Here is a 6366-nt window from a genome sequence, read left to right on the forward strand (position 1 = left end):
CCATCATTGATAACTCAAATCAGTTAAATGGCTCCACTGATCAAACTCAAGTTGAACTCTCAATAACCATTGATCTCTCCTCTTATACTTCTCCTGCTGATCCCATACCAATGTCTTCCGCTGCCACTCTTTTGGGTTCATCAAGTGTCCTAGCACTTAAATGGACTTCAAGTCATCCTGCTTACCAAGTAATTGGTGATCCTCAGCAGGGCATTGTGACACGATCAACGACTATAAATACATGTCTATATGTAAATTTCTTGTCAATGAGCACTCCTAAGAATATTGGAGAGGCTATGGTTACCCATCATGGGTTGCTGCCATGAAAGAAGAACTAACACAATTTCAAAGACAGCATGTCTGGTTCTTAGTTCCTCTTCCTCCTGGCAAAGAACCCATTGGAACAAAATGGGTTTATAGAAATAAAATGGACGAAGATGGTGTTGTTACACGTAACAAGGCTAGGTTAGTTGCTCTAGGTTACCTTCAAGAAGAAGGTGTCGACTATGATGAAACCTTTGCTCCAGTGGCCAGACTTGAAGCAATACGCTTATTCTTGGCACCTGCTGCTTATCGAAACATCACTGTCTATCAAATGGATGTCAAGAGTGCTTTCTTAAATGGAAAACTCGAAGAAGAAGTTTATGTGGAGCAGCCACCTGGTTTTGAAGATCTAACCAAGCCAAACCATGTTTATCGTCTTTATAAGGTATTGTATGGTCTTAAACAAGCTCCCCGAGCTTGGTACGACACTCTTTCTGAATTTCTTCTTTTTCATGAGTTTCAGTGAGGGTCTATAGGCAGCACCCTCTTTATTTATAGAAAGGGTGCTCATGTCCTATATGTACAAATATATGTCGATGACATCATATTTGGATCCTCCAGCAAGAAACTTTGTAATAAGTTCAGCTCCCTAATGTCCTATCACTTTGAAATGAGTATGATGGGTGAGTTGACCTTCTTCCTTGGTCTACAAATTCGCCAACTTCCTGATGGCATTTTTATAAACCAAGAAAAATACATACGAGACATACTGGCTAAATTTGATATGTCTAATATCACTACTAAGCCTACTCCTATGTCTCCTCCAAAAAATCTCCATGTTGACCCTGATGGTAAGCATGTGAACCCCACTCTCTATCGTGGGATGATTGGCTCGCTGATGTATCTCACAGCGAGTCGTCCTGACATTATGTTTGCTACTTGCCTTTGTGCAAGATATCAAGCATCCCCAAGGGAGTCTCACTTACTTGCTGTCAAAAGAATATTTAAATATCTCAAAGGGACTTCCTCACTAGGTCTTTGGTATCCCAAAGATTCTAACTTTGACTTAGTTGCATACTCTGATTCTGACTATGTTGGTTGCATGTTAGATAGGAAAAGTACCAGTGGTGGATGTCAACTGTTGGGGGGAAGGCTAACTAGTTAGTCTAGTAAGAAACAGCATACAGTTTCCATCTCCACTGCTGAAGCAGAGTATGTGTCAGCAACAAGTTGTTGTGCACAAGTCCTCTGGATGAAAACCAACTTGCTGACTATGACTTAGATTTTTCTAAAATCCCTATTATGTGTGATAACACTAGTGCTATTGCCATCACACATAATCCTGTTCAGCATTCCAAAACTAAGCATATTGACATAAGATATCACTTCATTCGTGATCATGTCATGAAAGGGGATGTTGAAATCTACTTCATCCCCACTAATGATCAACTTGCTGACATCTTCACTAAACCTTTAGATGAAAAGAGATTCAAGGATCTCGTCAGCAGGTTGGGAATGCTAAATGGTGATCCTGCAACTTAGCTTACATATCTCTTGTAAGTTAACTCTTGATCCTCGTCAAGATTACCTTAGCGAGTTCAAGTATGTCTTACTCGCTGAACAGAAAAGTAATAGGGTGCTGAAAGTCCCTATCTAGTCTAACAGCAAACGGCTGTTGGTAAAGACAAATAAAATCCGTTGATCCCTGATGCTTTGGGAAAAAGTATAATAAAAGTAATAGGGTGCTGAAAGTCCCTATCTAGTCCAGCACTGGTAAAGACATCTAAAATCCGTTGATCCCTGATGCTTTGGGAAAAAGCATAACAAAAGTAATAGGGTGCTGAAAGTCCCTATCTAGTCCAGCAGCAAACGGCTGCTGGTAAAGACATAAAATCCGTTGATGGCTGACAATTTGCCAAAAATTGTTTAATGCTCGTCAGCGACCACTCTTTCCTTTTTGTGTTGTTGATTAAAAACTTGGTAACCAATTTTTAATAAAATAGTGACTCTTCAGTGGATACCTCTATTTATCTGAGTGTATTCCACTACGTATTTTGCTAATATTTTATTATATATATCTCAAATGGTGACCTCGATTTTCTCCCAAATGGGCAACTTGTACACTGTACGCGCCGTATGAACTCGAGTACAGTTGAAATCGTGGTTCATATAGTCACATCATACAACCCACATACGTACATATAAACAGTGTCTCATAATTTAATATAATATTTCATATGCCACGTATGAAAGAGAGTACATGTGACGACTCACTTTTTGTAGTTATGGGACCCATATCCATGCCATATATATGAAAATCTCTTCCACTTCTCCTTCTTTTACGTTCATTTCTTTCTCTTAAAACTTCCAAAATCTCTCAAACTCTCTCAAATCTTTTATATTCTCTCAGAACATTCATATTCTAATCTTCTCTCATCTTTACTCTCATCTAAAATGGCTTCATCATCTGAAAATGTTCCAGCACAACTCTCTGAAAATCTCTCCTATCTCTCATCCAAGGTATATGATAATGAAGGAATTAATCCTTCTAATCAAGTATCTTTTCAAGCTTCTAAATTGGTCATCAAGGCCAATAACTATATGGGATCTGAAGAGATCCCATCTAAAACCAAAGGGTATTTCTCCATGCTTGATTTCATAATGGCATGCCCAGTTAGAAGGGCGATTTATAGTGATCCCAAGGAAATAGTTGTCCACCTCCTAAGAGAGTTCTGGTGGACATGTGATTATAAAGTTGCCAGTAGCACCATCACTGGCACTGTAATGAAAGGAGAACACACTATCTCCATCTCAGTAGACTCACTAAGAGATGCTCTTCGTCTTCCCAAAAAATCGAAAGAGCATCCATATGTTGAATTGGTCCCCATTGGAGTATGGAAGGAATGGTTATTGACCATTGGGTATGCGACCAACATGGAACCAGCACAACCGGTGCACAGCAACCCTCAGAAGAAGTATCTACCAGGGGTGTGGAGGTTGTTGATCACCCATGTGATCCAATGTCTTGGTGGCAACAGTGGCTCTTTTGATTAAGCCATTGCTTCCCAAATGCAAATGATATATGCGCTGGCGAATGGTCGCAATATTGACTTTGCCAGCGTAATTTTTGAAGACCTGACGGGGAAGGTCACAATAAAGTACAGATCAAGCTCAGTGCCCTTTGCACGTTTTCTCTCATTGATCTTCAGAAAGGAGCTGAAAGAAAAGTACCTCCCTGAAGGTGCTCAATTCATCCTCTCTCCAAGGGTTGCAAGCTCTGTTTATAAGATTCCTGCTTGCAACCCAGAGCAGTTTGATTCAAAGTATGTTGTGCTCACTCCAGCAATAAAGCAGGTACTATACTCTGTATATCCTGTGTTAGGTCCAGATTTACTGGACTCGCTCCAGACGTAACTACTGGAGCCCTCTGAAGATTTGTCCAGAAATTATGTGAACACCAGTGAACAACTGACTTGTATAGAAATCTGGATTCCACCAGATTTGTTCACTGGACTTCACTCCAGTCAAGATCTTTCCACTGAAAAACATTCTCACTAAAGTCGAAGACTGAAGTCTGACAAATAGCGGAGCTCACTGGAAGACTTACCAAATCTCCTGACTGGAGTCCTTGTCAGTGTTCTAGACCTTACAAGTCTGAACACTGATTACGAGGAATTGACTTTATGCCTTTACATGCCCTTAACCGGACAATCCATTTGTCTTTTGTTAAAAGCCTTACACGCATGTAAAGATGGTTGGTTAATTAGAAGACAAGTCACTATCATGTGACTTTATTCTTGTACTTTAATCAATGCATTTAAGGAATTAAAGTAATTTCCTTAAATGCATGTAACCATATTTGTACGGCAAAAAGAATATTATATTTATTCTTTTTGCCTATAAATACCAAGTCACTTTCTCGTCCAAATGATATACTTTTGCAATTTGGTGCCTTTGTTCAAATACTCTCGATCTAAACAGTCATACTTCACAACTTTAAGTATTTCGATCAAAGAGTTCATTTAGCAAAGATTAGATCACTTGTAATTCATAGGTTGTTTAGATACTACTTTGTAATATCTTGTTCCGCAACAACCTTGTATTTTATTTAACATCAATAAATAAAATACACTTGAAAATTACATTGTGTCTCACCATTTAGTTATTTGCTTATCTTTATATTGCTTAAGTACGTATTACGTTATATATATTCTTGCATTTATATTAATCGTAATACTAGTCCAATCTAGTGCTTACTTGACGTTTAATACTAGTCCTCTCTAGTGATTACTTGACTTGTTATTCTACACTTGTGGGTTAAACCATCGAGTGAGGGACTTCACAATTGGTATCAAAGCAGAAGGCTAACATACTTGCCTAGATCTGCATTTTCTCGATGGCCAACCCAGAGAATACACAAGGAAATCCTTTAAATACTGGACCTCCACCCATAAATGAATTTGAACAAACCAATGACCATGCTAACAATAATCCACCACCCCCACCTCCTATTCCTGCTTCTCCACACGTGCATGTGCACTACTCAAACACTCCTGTTCCCAAATTCAGTGGGAATGGTGATGAATTTGGCACATGGAAAGCCAGGATGTTATCACATGTTACTGGTATTGAGAGGAATATGCTTAAAATTTTAAATGAAAGACCCTATATTCCTAAAAGTCCTCTCAATCCACTTCTTGATCCAACTGGAGCAAGATCTGGGAGGGAAAAGAGAGAGGAACATTGGTTTGAAGAGGAAAGGAGACTGGTCAATATTGACACTACTTTAAAAGTCATGATCCTCGGGGTCGTTCCTGAAGCTCTAATTCCTACACTAGTGCTTTATCCCAGTGCCAAAAGCATGTGGGATGAACTAGTAAACCAGTATGAAGGTGGTGATGATACTATTGTTACCAGGAAAGTGGATTTAAATAAGAAGTACGACTCATTTTTTGCCCTACCCAATGAATCATTAACTGGTATCTACACCAGATTTATGTCTATCATAAACCAGTTAAGAGGGCTTGGGATAGAAAAGGACAAGGACATACTTCTTGAAAAATTTTGTGATATTCTTCCTTCAAAATGGTCTCATATGATCGTGGTCTTGAGACAAGGTAAAACCTTGCATTCCCATACTCTATCATCTTTGTATGGAGCCTTCAGATTCACTGAAGAGAATCAAGCCCAGAGAATTGAGGCAGAAAAAGATGCTATTAATCATGCTTCCAGTAGTTCCCCTGTGGTTAGTCATACTGAACCACCATGTGCAGCATTAAAGTCTTCCGAGAATGTTTTTTCTATGAAGAAGATGATGTCTGAATTAATGGATTCTGGAGTCATGAATAATATCTCTCCATATTATGATGAAACTGATAGTGATGATCTAATGGCTATGATGGCTAAAACGTTTAACCGTTTCAAAGCCAGAGCTAACAGACCCACTGGACACACTGCACCCGGTTCTTCCACTGATAACACCAATTTGACATGATTTAAGTGTGGCAGAAAAGGTCATTTGATGAAAGAGTGCAAGTCTAATCAGTTTGTCTCACAATCTGGTCCATCAACTTCTTATAACAAGCCTGATGATAGCTACAGATTAAAATACAAAAAGCTTAAGGCTCAAATTGCTCTCATGTCTGCAGAGAAAGATAATAATAAATGCATGGTGGCAAAAGAAGAATGGGTTCCCTCTGATGACTCATCAGTCGATGATGAAGAGGAAAGAGATTGTTGTTATATGGCTCTAGCTGATGAAGAGCATCTGGTGAAAGAAGATGTCACATCTGGAAGATGGGTGGACATTGTCATTAAAAAGGTAATAGATTATGACAAAGAAACTGATCCTGAGTTAAAATTGGACATTGCAGAAGCTTTAAACTCTGATTTAATGTTTGTGGAAACTGTTCGTTCAGAAATGTCAAATAATTTTGAAACAGATTTTTCTGAAATGACAAACTTACAATCTAAGTTAAAAGAATTGCAAGATATTGAACTCACTTTCAAAGGTTAAGCAAAATAAACCTTTGCCTCAATCATCTTCTAAAGAACCCCAGGTTCAGAAAAAGAAGAATGTTGTTACTCCACCTAAGCCAAAAG

Source organism: Erigeron canadensis, chromosome 4, assembly GCF_010389155.1.
Source record: "Erigeron canadensis isolate Cc75 chromosome 4, C_canadensis_v1, whole genome shotgun sequence".
In the NCBI taxonomy this organism is placed as follows: domain Eukaryota; kingdom Viridiplantae; phylum Streptophyta; class Magnoliopsida; order Asterales; family Asteraceae; genus Erigeron; species Erigeron canadensis.